Raw genomic sequence first — 12,310 nt, 5'->3', positions numbered from 1 at the left:
TTTCTCCTCCCTGTGACGGCCCTTGAGATTTTGACAGGGCTGCATGGTGTGGCTCTCATATCAATGTCCTGAGGGTCAGAGAGCAAAACGTTTCTCTCTCCCTTTCTCTACCCCATGCAGAATTGCAAGGGGTCAGTGCATCTGGCTGGTAAGAAGGACGTCAGGATTTGGAGCCCAGCCAGGGCTGGCTGTGGGCAGGATCCTGGCATTGGCAGGGGCTGGACTAGAAGAGTTTGGATTTGATATCCTGCCTTGGGATCCCTTCCAACTCTACCATGCTAAGATTCTATCGAGGAGCTAAAGGAACGGGCGGGGGAGCTAGATGCAGAACAAGGGGAGACACAACCACACACCCCAACAGCACCCTTTGGCCTGACCCGCGATGGCCTCATCCCAGCACAATTTGATCCCTCTGATTTTATTTTTCTTAATTCAGCTGCCTGGCAACCTAGCAGCCTGGCCTTTGTTTGTCATCTGATGTCACAAAGTGCCACTTTGCAAGCAAGCCTTATATTACCCTGCAAGAGGGATGCTGTCAGATGATGCTGAGATCCTTGCCAAGATCCTTGCCCATCACTGATCATGAATAGGAGCTGTGAAGGTAGGAGGAGCACAAGGCCAGAGGAGAGGAGTGGCATAGAATTATTATTATTATTATTATTAGTAGTAGTAGTAGTAGTAGTATTGTCATCACCCATCACTGGCGCATGTGGCTTGGCTCCCTGGCTTGGCTTGTTGACAGCTGTAGATAGCTTGCCAGGTCCCTGCCTCCCAGCAATGCAGCTCTGTGGACTTAGCCCCTTTTCATGCTGCAGGGGCCCCCAATGGATAATGTGTACACAGCCTTTGGTTTTAAGGGAAAGGCTTCTAGCGGGCTTCAGCTTGCACGGGGCAGGAGCGCAGTGAGATTTATTCTGTCTTATTTGTTTGCACCATCGCTGCGTGTGACCCTTGAGAAAGAGGTTCGTGCCCCGAGGGGTTTACAATCGCTAGTTTGACACAGGGAGGGAACAGGGAAAGGTTGAGGTCCAGGGTGGATCCTAAGTCCTCCCATGAGGCATAAGTCAGGGTCTGTGAGTTTAGATTTTGGGATTCCCGGACATTTCCCATCTGTAACCTCTTCCTCTGTTTTTGCAATACAGTAATGAAGGTGATTCTATTAGAATTCCCAAGTGAATGTCAAGCAGGGAGGGAGGGGGAAAGAGAGAGAGTGGAATTCTGGTAGAGACAGAAGGTTGGAGGAGCCTTGGAAAGGGAGCGTGAATGTTGGGGGAGGCAGTTGAGAGTTGGTTGAGAGTGGTGGATTCTAGAAGGGGGGCACTTGGTGGGGGACCTGAAGCTGGGCTGGGCAGCTCTTTGGGATCAGTAGTCCAGTAATAGGATCAAGTGTGCCCATCAGTGCGCATGAGAAGGAACTCTGAAGGTAGGAGGAGCTCCAAGGCCCAGAGGAGATGAGTGGCATAGAAATACTGTTGTTGTTGTTGTTGTTAATAATAATAATGTTGTTTAGTCGTTTAGTCGTGTCTGACTCTTCGTGACCCCATGGACCAGAGCACGCCAGGCACTCCTGTCTTCATTAATAATAATAATAGCATCACCTGTCACTGGTGCATGTGGCTTGGCTCCCTGGCTTGACTTGTCCACAGATATTGTCAGCTCGGTAGGTCCTCAGCTGTGGTCCCCAGATTATATTTACTGTTGTGAATAACTGGTTGGTTACAAGTGCCCCCCACCCTCCTGCCCCAGACTGGTGCTAGCATGGCTGGGAGCCAGGCACCTGCTGATGTCTTCATTTTCTTTGCAGGAAGGGAGCCTTTCCCCAACATATATTTTGTTCTGGCCAAATCCCTGGAAAGACGTGGCGACCCTCAGGTAGTGGGGCAGAGGGAAGGAAGGGGTCCTTCAGAAACAGCTTTTGGAGGGTCATAGGAACCCTGTCCCCACCTGTGGCTTCCTGCAAGTGCTTTTCAGAAGCATTGCTCTGGAAGCTGAGCATAGCCATCACTGCTACTTGCCTTGGATGGGCCTCTCCTCCATGAGATTGTCTCACCCTCTTTGAAAGCCACCTCATCCAAGATGCTCTTGTGGGGCATCTGATTCTCCTAGGCTTCCATATTCCTGCAAGGAGGCAGATCTTGCAAAATCAGCAGGGGGATCTTGTTCTCTCACCTTACAAAGTTCCACCTGGTTCGCTATTGCATATGTACATCATTCCTTGACAATTACAGAAAGCCTGCAACATTGGAGCATCTCACTTATGTGCATTTAGCTTTATGTTCTTGGCCAAAAAACCCAAAGAATCAAAAAGAGGACAGAAAGCAGGCAGGTGTCCAAGAAAAAAGACTTTGGCTATCCCACCCAGCCCTGAACCCCATGTGTTTTGCCCATACAGTCTTACCTCAGGTTGAAGTAGCTTCGGGATAAGTATTTTGGGGGATGCTCGCTGCGGTGACCTGGAAGTAACGGAGTGCGTTAGTTTCAGGTTTTGCCGTGTGCACATGCGCAGATGGTCAAAATGATGTCACGTGCATGCGCAGAAGCAGCGAATCGCGACCGGCGCATGTGCAGATGAGCGGGCGCAAGTTGCATTCGCTTCTGGATGCGAACGGGGCTCCGGAACGGATCCCGTTCACATCCAGAGGTACCACTGTACGTGATTCTGGTTGGAGGCACGATCCCCAGAACATAATCCCCATGAAAGTGGCAGGCTTCCTGTTGAGAGCATCTACCACAACGGACATTTCAAGGCCTTTTCTACCATTTTCACAGTCTTGACTTCCACCTAATTCAGCCTAAGTTATTCTTAGAGTAGGTCCATTGAAACTAATGGTCCTTACTTAGTCAAGTTCATTAATTTTAATAGGTTTAATGTTGGTAAAATTTAGTTGACTTCTATCTCAACATTTCTAACCGCAGCTAAACAGTCTACTTTTGGATTTTTTACCCACGAAGCACTCATTTCCCATACTTTTACCAGAAAATAGATAGTAAATCTTCTTTATTGCTTAAAAAAAAAGAACACCACTATTTAACTTAGATTTGCTTCTAGCAATCCTTAATTACATTCTTATCATTTCAAATTAATCTGGTAGCGTTTGCTATGTGTCTAAGAGATTCCTTCAATAACCTTTCCCTATGACTAAAGGGGTTGGGAAAATAGAATATAATCAGATTGATTTACTTTGAAGGCTTACAAAAACTTGTGCAGAACTCTAGCCTAACCAGCTATAAAACCAGACAGACTAAGATAATTTTTATGATCAGTCAGCTATGGTTTAAATTATGTATTTGTCAAGTGACAGTGATAGAAAATTTGCATGTGCTTAAATAAATGAACATATGCAAATAAATGGTGGTGGTCAACTGTTCTTTCCAAAAGAAATAGAAGCCTAGACTCAAAGAGAAGAGATCTCTCAATACATGGCCCAACGAGGGTGTGGCCCTTCTGATAATTGTTTTTCTGAGAGCTATTACATTTATGCTAATAATAAACATATGGTAAACTGGACAGGCTCTGAAATCATGTCTAGAATCCAGTTCTGCCATCCAGGATAATTCTTCAACAGAAAGACAATGCAGTATGTGATATAACACACCATTTTATCTCTCCCACGAAAGCCTGTTCAAATGAACTGGATATTTGTGGACCCATAGGCTTGCCATATGTCAGGAATATTCCTGACATGTTCTGGTTTTCGGGTTTAAAATGAATGAATGAATGAATGAATGAATGAATCTTTATTTGCGTCAGCCATCGGCCATAGCAATAAAACAACAATACGATATACAAAGAGTAGAACTAAAAAGTCAATTATATAAAATACATTTTAGGGTTTTGAATCAATAGTAAAATGGTGGATCTTATTCTGATTGCCCCAGCTAAAAACCTTGCACCCTTTGCTGTCACCTGCTCATCTTGATCTGCCAAGAGAAAGGACACTGCGGCAGTGGTTGGGCGACCCAGAATGGACAGTAAAAGAGGGGTGATAATCTCAATCCTCAAGTCTTTATAAAGAGTGTAAGCCAGAAAGGCATGCGCCACCAATTCAGTACTATCATCTCCACAGGGACATAAGCGTTTTTCGTGTGGAATCTGTTGGAATCGGGTGCAGAAATGATGTCGGGGGGATTTTGCCGAATTGGCAAAATGTCAGGGAAAACCCGGATGTATGACAATGTAATGGAAAGCTCCAAAAGCTTAAACTCACTATTTTGGGTTTGTTCCCCCCAAAAAACTCAACAAATTTTGGTGGGTTTCTAAAAAAAAAAGCTGATGTCAGGAACTTTACTTTTTGAAATATGGTGACCCTATGGATCTATTATGTATGCAAAGCTATGTTAAATTCCATCATGCTCTGAGAATGCTATGGGTACTGGACAAAGACGTAACCATATATGCAGCATATAGTAAGTTCTTGTAAATAGCCACTCACTTTGCTTTTTCCAGTACAATGAGCTACAGATTCAATTCTCCTATGACTACACATGTCTATTTCCTTGGAGCCCTGTGTTTAGGAAAGTCAACTGCATACAACTTGAAACTGAATTTGTGTATTTCATATTGGGGTGTAACTGCGATCATAAGCACTCTTAGATTTTGTTTACAAAGGAATTTTGTGCATATGTAGTAGGGCTGCAAATGGGGCCCGAGATTTGCCCTGTACTTGCCCGGTTTTTTGTTTTTAAAAAAGTCAGATTGGTTTCTGAGTCGCTCTCTGCCCTGTGTTCTTTTTCTGTGATTTGACTACTGAAGCATTCTGTGTACAACAAAGCTCTGACCCAATCACTCTTATTTGTAATATTTCCCCTTTTGGGGCAGAAGCAGATGAAATTTGCAGGCACAAAGCCCTTCCAGAGTGTGTTAAAACGGTGAAATTGCAGGCCCAGGGGCTTTTGTGGAGGAAGTAAAACAAATTCACTTTCCTCCATCATCCATATTAGGACAACACTTTTATCAGGCCAACAAAAACTTCAAAATCCATACTTTTTAAATATTTTTGAAGGAAGACTTCCGGGTTAGCGCCATCGGCAAATGGCGGAGTTCCTCCGACCGGAGGAACTGGCTCCGTGGGAATTTGGTCTTCCCACCGCGGCGAAGGTGGGGACCCACTAGAAATCCCAGGCGGAGAAAGCCTGGGAATGTGGGGTTCGGCAGGGCACCAGGAGCGCCCCCCCAAGCACCGGGAACCCCATTTTGGGGCTCTGGAGTGAAGTGGGTGAGTGGCGCGGTGCTGCGAGCTGACTGCTACTTTCACAGAGTGAAGCCACACAGCCATTGCTGGAGAGCGCTGACTTTTTCCTGTGGACAATTGGATCTAAAACAAGTACCGGTGGACAATTGGAAACTGCAGAGTTTGGAGAAAATGAAGGATAAAGTGCGAGATTGGTTACATTACGCTCAGATTAAAGAAGTTTTTAAAAATGACAAGAAATTAGGGTTCCAGGTGGAGAAATCGAAAATAGAAACAGAATTGTTAGAACCTAAGAGTAAGGTACTTTCAAGGATGTATAACTTGCTGTTAAAATGGAACACACAAGACGAAATGGTTAAATCGGCTATGATAAGGTGGGCGCAGGACATTGGGCATAATATTATGTTTGAGGACTGGGAAAGGTTGTGGAGTACTGGATTGAAATTTACTGCATGTAACGCTTTGAAAGAAAATGTAATGAAAATGATATATAGATGGTATATGACCCCAGTCAAACTTGCAAAAATTTACCACCTGACTGACAATAAGTGTTGGAAATGTAAAGAGTGTGAAGGAACATTCTTCCACCTCTGGTGGACTTGCCCTAAAGTGAAGGCGTTCTGGGAAATGATTTACAATGAACTGAAAAAGGTATTTAAATATACCTTCACTAAGAAACCAGAGGCCTTTCTTTTGGGTATTGTCGGCCAAGGGGTGGTAAAGAAGGACCAGACATTTTTATGTACGCAACAACAGCAGCAAGGATACTACTCGCAAAGCATTGGAAAGCTCAAGATCTACCCACACTGGAAGAATGGCAGATGCAACTGATAGAATACATGGAACTGGCTGAGATGACCGGCAGAATTCGTGACCTGGGAGAAGAGAGGATTGAGGAGGATTGGAAGAAATTTAAGAATTATTTACAAAAATGTTGTAATTTGAGTGAATGCTAAATAGGATGCTAGATCAAAATAACTGAGCACCACTAATTTAGATGATTTTAAGAAAATAAGTGAGATTGAGAAAATACAACTCTTTTTGAGAACTAGAAGATTATGAAACATAGAAGGGATATAAGAATGTAAATAAGATAATAAATTGCTGACAAAATGTTATAACGATGAAAGTGGGAGCGGGAGATGTGAGGAAGTCCAAAGAAAATGTGAAATTATGTTAAGATATATGTTACATTGTTTATTATGTTTATTTCTATTGTAAAACCCAATAAATTTCTATAAAAAAAAATAAAACAAGTACCGGTGAGTAGAAACGGAAAATTTGATCAAGAAATATTTTAATCTGGCACCGAAGCAGGAAGGCTCAAAACAGGAAGTCCGCCTTCCGCTTTTTGTATATAGACTGAAGCAAAAACCCTGTAAGCTAAAGCCTGGAAAGCTGTTTAAAAAAGTTTAAATTTCCTTCATTTATAATTGCTGAAGCCCCCTTGGAAGCAGGAGAAAAGGGGGGGGGGACTTTGTTTAACGCCTGCAGGAGAGGGAGTGAAGAAAGATAAGTTTCTTTTTTAAAAAAAAAAATATTTATTAAAGTTTAAACATTACAAAAAACAAAAGAAAAACAAAAGAGAATATACAAAGCATCAACAATACAAAAAGAAAAGAAAACAAAAGCATTTAAAAAAAGAAAAAAACCCAAAAGAACAAACAAACATACAAAAGAACCCCATATTTTCATATCCTTATCTTTCATTAGCTTATTTCCTCGACTTCCTCACACCTCCTTTTTTGTATTCTAGTTCAATTAAATATTCTAGCAAGTCCTTTCCCTCTTTCACAAATTTAGTTCCATAATTTAATTTAACAAAATTTTAGACTTAAATTTACATCTTTACCCAATGTCAATCTATTCATACTTAATTCTTTATAATATTTCTACTAAAGTCATATAACTTCTTTCCAGCATCTTTCTAACATTCATTAATTTTAGAGTATTTCTGTAAATAAGCTTTGAATTTTTTCCAATCTTCTTCCACCAACTCTTCTCCCTGGTCTCGGATTCTGCCAGTCATTTCCGCCAATTCCATATAATCCATCAGCTTCATCTGCCATTGAAGAAAGATAAGTTTCCACCATCTCTAACCTGGGAACGGGGTGTCAGAGACAGAAATTATTGGAGAGGTTCATTAACTGTGAATGGAATACTTTGACAGATAGCTAAAGAAGAGAAATAAATTGATTCCAATGTTGCCTTCTGCATTTTAAAGAAACAAAATATCTGAAAAACGAAAGTAATTTTCCTTTGTTGGACTTGCCTTAAAAAAAATGGATACAAACAGAAATTGTCTCCTCTAGAGGGAGCTTGCTATATTGTTGCTTCAGTCTACTTGAGGACTCGACAGCTGTCAGATTAAGATCGTGGGACCAGGCCTTTTTGACCTTGACTAAATATGAGCTGGGAGGAAGTTTTGGTGCTTGCTTTATGCAAGACAAGTGCCTTGCTGGAACAGATGCATGAGAAGATGGATTTGATGAATGAGAAAATGGATTTGATGACTGTTGTGGCTAATAACTGTGGACAAACAGGGAATATTGATACAGAAACTATTCAGGGACCAACTCAGGAACCTGCACTGATTGGGCAAGTGCAGAAGATAATGGAGGAGGTTGCGGTTGCACCTCAAATAATACAAATGGAGAGACCCGAGGTCCTACAGGAGCATGAGCCGCTGTCTTTGAAGATTGAAGTTGGAGTCGGCCAGGGGGAGTCTGGAGCTGAGGGGATTTTTAACTTTGGAGAGACCTCGAAATATGTTTTTAAATATTTTTTGGACTACATTGATGACTGTGGGGAGTGGGACTCTGGGGAATGGGCTGGTTGGATGAAGGGAGACGAAGATAATTTTGGGTTGCAATCCCCCAGAGACCTACTCCCCAATGAGAAAGGAAAGAAACTAAGAAAGAGACCAACAAAAGACAAGGAAAAGTGCAAGTATAAACAAGAAGAAGAAGATCTGCAGAAGGGACATGGAAGAGACTTAAGGGCCTCGGACATTAGATTACCAGGTTGATGGACTAGATGGAATGGACAGTAAGGACTGACACGATCCGAGACCAGGAAGAAGAGACGTTGGATGAAGATTGGAAGAAAATTTATAAAGAAAATTTCTTTTCTAGGGAATTAGCTTAAAATTAATGAACATTAGGGAAAATGTTGGAATGAAACTTTATGACTCTAGTAGAAAAGATATCAGGAGTTATGTATAATCGAGTACTAAGTGTTAAGCTTTAAAGTATTTTTTGGTAAGATAAGGTCAAATAACTTAAGGTAATTTGAATAACAGAATATGGGGAAAGGATGGAAAGGATTTGTTGAGTTAATTAATAGGTAAATGGTTAAGATAAATTATTTAGTAAAAATTGAGAAAGATGGAAAGAATTTGCTGAAATAATCAATTAAACTAGAATACAAAAAGGGAGGTGTGAGGAGGTCAATGAAACAAGCAAATGGAAGTTAAAAACATGTAATATGGGATTTGTGTTTTTTTTTCCTTCTTTTTTATCTTTTTGCTGTATTGTTGCATTGGTTTTTATGTCTTGTTTTTTTTTCTCTTGTTTTTTCCTTTCTTTTCTTTTCTTTTTTCTTTTTTTCTATGTATTGTAGTGTTGCTTTTATTTTTTTCTTTTCTTTTCTGCAATTTTGAAATTATTAATAAATATTATTAAATATATATATATATTTGAAGGAAGAATAAGGGTTCATCTCTTACTGTAAAACAATTAAGTGATGTGTATTCTTGCTTGTACATTGAGAAAAAGAAATAGCAACTTCAGGTTAGCCAGTATAGATATCTAGTGCTTGTTTTGTTGAGAGAGAATATTCTCCATTTGGCATTACAGGGTGAGTCTGTGCTTAATGCTGCCTGTGAAGATTTGAATTCATTTAAAGTTGCTAGGTGTTCCCTTACTGCTTTTCCTGTATTGGGCTACATCTTCTTTCTTGCATTGTTTATTCCATTATGACTAGGTTGGGCACTTCTTTCATTTTGAATAAAGACAGAGGCAAAGCAGGTGTTGAGCATTTCCACCTTTTCTCTGTCACCCGAGAGCATTTCTCTGTCTTCCCCACGCTGAGGACTTAGTACTTGCTTGTTCTTCCTCTTGCTTTGAACATAATCGAGGAAACCTTTTATATTATTTTTAACTTCTCTTGCAAGCCTGAGATCATGTAAAGAAACTGAAGGTACATTCTTTCACCTTTGGTGGACGTGCCCAAGGATTAAGGCTTTCTGGGAGATGATATATAATGAATTGAAAAAGGTATTTAAATATACCTTCTTGAAGAAACCAGAGGCCTTTCTCCTGGGCATAGTCGGCCAATCGGTGTCAAAGAAGGATAGAACTTTCTTTATGTATGCCACAACAGCAGCAAGAATACTCATCGCAAAGTATTGGAAGACACAAGATCTACCCTCTCTGGAAGAATGGCAGATGAAGGTGATCGACTACATGGAACTGGCGGAAATGACTGGCAGAATCCGAGACCAGAGAGAAGAGTCGGTGAAAGAAGACTGGAAGAAATTCAAAGACTATTTACTGAAATATTGTAAAATTAAGGAATTTTAGAAGGAATAATGCTCTTAAAGCATTATCCAACTAAGAGGTTTTTAGCTGTAATGCTTTAAGAGATATGAAAAAAGGTTTGCAACTGGGTAAAAGTTTAATGGTAAGGATTTGCTGAACCAACAAATTGAACTGGAATACAAAAAAGGGAGGTATGAGGAGGTCCGGGGAAATAAGTATAGGGAAGATAGGTCATGGAAAATTAATGTCTTTTTAACTCCTTTATTTGGTATGTTTCTTTTTATCTTCTACTTTTTTGGTTATACTTTAAAAAAAAATATTATTCTTTTTTCTGTATTCTGTATTTTTTTTTTTTGTATTTCTTGAAACTAATAAATATCATTTTTTATATATATATAAAAAGTACTTGCTTGTTCTTCCTCTTGCTTTGAACATAATCGAGGAAACCTTTTATATTATTTTTAACTTCTCTTGCAAGCCTGAGATCATTCTGAGCCTACCTGACTGCCCCTCCTGCAGCTGTTGACTACTTCATGATTTCCCCTTACTTTCATTCCTTATACATGTCCTACCTAAAGTTCAGCTTTAAGGGGGCTTTGGCTACTGAGCTGTAACTTAGGAGGGGGGAGAGATCCTCAAATACCCTTTTATTCAGCCCCAAAACAGAGGCAATGCACACTTCTAGTGGATTCTTCCTGCCTACAGCTTCTCAAATTAGCAGCACATCATTCGGAAGGATAAGAAAAACCTCCTGTCCCTTTACTGAGTTCCTTTAATCCATGAGAGACTTTCCTTAATTCAGAGAATGTGTTTTTGCTCACCTTCCTGTTCCATTCCATGTCTCATCCCATAGGATACTTTTCAGTATTTGACTCCTGTGAATAGTTATGTTATCAGCCCTAGCAATTCAAGCAGGTAATCTAATAAGCACAGATGTTGCCTTGTGAAATCAGTTTTTACCTACCTCGACCAGATGTAATGTATTCATTAGTGCCTTTGGGTAATGTAATATTGATTTTTTTTTGGGTAGTATAGACTATGAACTTCAAACTTGGAGTTTCTTAACATTAAAATACAAAATTAATTTAGCTAAGGCACAGGTGATTACATTTTACCATTAAGAATGCAGTTAAATCACATATTTATTGTTGCTTGACTTCCTCTTTTTTCTTCTTTTTATTACCCAAGTCTCCAATATTAAATCATGGCGGTGAATGGTTTTACTGACATGGCATTCATTGGCACCGCTTTCAGATCTAAAGAAACTGCAAGTTAACAACTGCTAAAAATAAGTTAGTCCTACTTACAATGCCATGGACTTGAGAGGTCCTTAATACTTTCATACTGGTTTAGAGGTTGATGTTGTTTTTCCTGATAGGCAGAAATTCAGGTTGTTGTTTTTGCTTCCATTAAGCTAAATGGTGGAGGCCTTAGCTTTGAATTTCTTCCTCGCCATATAACTCTTAAAGGCATAGGAAACCTGCCAAACAAAAGATGGCAACTTTCATCTATTAACCAGCTAGTGAAGAATGGGAAACAAATGTAAAATAAAATAATAACGATGTGTTCTTATACATGCTGCCCAAAACACAATATCCTATCTCAGGCAGCCAGTGTGGTGTAGCTGGACCTGGAAGAACAGGATTCAAATCCCTACTCAGTCATAAAAGTCATTGGGTGACCTTGGGCCAGTCAATCACTCTTAACCTAACGTCTCTCACAGGGTTGCTGTCATGGGGATTAAATGAGGAAGGAGGAGAACTATATAAGGCATCATGAGTTAACTGAAGAAATAGATAAATGATCAGTCCTATACTCGCTTGGAAATAAGCCCCATTGAATCCAGCAGTTACTTTTCTCAGAAGCAAGCGGCCAGGAAAAACCCTGCCAGTCTTGGTATTTTGCCAGCACCAGTTGCAGCGAACCTCTTGGGAGTAGGAGAGGCTAAGACATTTGTGGCCAATTCACTACAGTGTTACCTCGGGTTACATATGCTTCAGGTTACAGACTCCGCTAACCCAGAAATAGTACCTCGGGTTAAGAACTTTGCTTCAGGTAAAGGTAAAGGTACCCCTGCCCGTACGGGCCAGTCTTGCCAGACTCTAGGGTTGTGCGCTCATCTCACTCTAGAGGCCGGGAGCCAGCGCTGTCCGGAGACACTTCCTGGTCACATGGCCAGCGTGACAAGCTGCATCTGGCGAGCCAGTGCAGCACACGGAAATGCCGTTTACCTTCCCGCTAGTAAGCGGTCCCTATTTATCTACTTGCACCCAGGGGTGCTTTCGAACTGCTAGGTTGGCAGGCTCTGGGACCGAACGACGGGGGCGCACCCCGTCGCGGGGATTAGAACCGTCGACCATGCAATCGGCAAGTCCTAGGCGCTGAGGTTTTACCCACAGCGCCACCCGCGTCCCCTGAGAACAGAAATCGTGCTCCAGCGGTGCGGTGGCAGCGGGAGGCCCCATTAGCTAAAGTGGTGCTTCAGGTTAAGAACAGTTTCAGGTTAAGAACGGACCTCCAGAACGAATTAAGTACTTAACCTGAGGTACCACTGTATTTCCATCACATTGCTCTTTA

General features: G+C 41.1%; 1 long non-coding RNA gene across 1 annotated transcript in view; it reads left to right on the top strand.

Moving 5' to 3' along the window:
- Positions 1–1,311: 1,311 nt before the first annotated feature.
- Positions 1,312–12,310, top strand: part of LOC308486789 — a 57,219-nt gene continuing 46,220 nt past the window's right edge. Inside the window, exon 1 of the long non-coding RNA XR_013991311.1 lies at positions 1,312–1,423. This is a non-coding gene — a long non-coding RNA (uncharacterized lncRNA). The remainder of the gene's footprint in view (positions 1,424–12,310) is intronic.

This window comes from Podarcis pityusensis, assembly GCF_964106645.2.
Source record: "Podarcis pityusensis genome assembly, chromosome: 10".
NCBI lineage: Eukaryota > Metazoa > Chordata > Lepidosauria > Squamata > Lacertidae > Podarcis > Podarcis pityusensis.
This window is presented reverse-complemented; position numbering and strand designations above follow the sequence as displayed.